This window comes from Crocodylus porosus, unplaced genomic scaffold (assembly GCF_001723895.1).
Source record: "Crocodylus porosus isolate Cpor-Errol unplaced genomic scaffold, CroPor_comp1, whole genome shotgun sequence".
In the NCBI taxonomy this organism is placed as follows: Eukaryota; Metazoa; Chordata; order Crocodylia; family Crocodylidae; genus Crocodylus; species Crocodylus porosus.
In genome coordinates, this window is record NW_017728949.1 from 61,851,346 (window position 1) to 61,852,225 (window position 880).

The window sequence follows — 880 nt, forward strand, 5'->3', positions numbered from 1 at the left end:
CAGCCTTGGGAGGGGGGGCAGGTTTGCCCTCCCCTAAAGCCGCCCCCGCCTTGAGGCAGTGGGGGCTTCTGTGCAGAGCAGGGTGGAGAGACCACGGCCAGACTCGGCCCACTCGGGGCACGGAGGGGTAAAGCGGGTGTTCGCGGAGTTGCAGGCTGTCGGGCAGACGGGGCCTCAGATGAGCGTGGTGGGGTCTAGCCCCTGCGCGCTAATAGCTGGGGTAGGATTTGGCGCTTGTTCTTGCTGAGTTGCACCCGATTGCTTGTAGCCCGTTTCTCTGGTCTAGCCAGGTCATTCTGCATCCTAGCCCTGCCCTCCAGTATCCATGGGGTGGCCATCAGAGAGGACAGTCTAGTTGTCCTCCATCGATACTGGATGCCTTGATGTCCTCTATTTTTCTCTTGAAGGGAAAGGATCTCTTGGGATCCTTTCCAGGGTGTCACAGGCTGCCACACAGTGGCACTGCTAACAGCACTGTTAGGTGTGCAAACATGATTTAGAAGGTAAACCCAGAGACTACAAATAGCATCTGACCTGTTCTTGACTACAGAAAAAGAGGACGTAAAGGCATCCAGTTTCGTACCAGTAGAGGACAGACTACCAGAAAACTGGAAGGTCCTCTATGGTGGCCACCCTACAATCTGCACCTCCACCCAGCTCACTGTCACCAGACCATCTTCCTCCATTCAATAACCAAGCAGCCCATGAACAGCAACCAAGCAATTCCTTATGTCTTTTTGTCAAGGAAAGGCACGTGGGTTTGGTTTTGACAAAAGGGAAAAAAAAAAAACCAGCAGGTAGAGGACAGAAGAGTGCTGCAAAAACTTCTTTCCCATTTAGACATCTTGTAAGGTTTGGTCTAATGTCCACTGCAACAGAA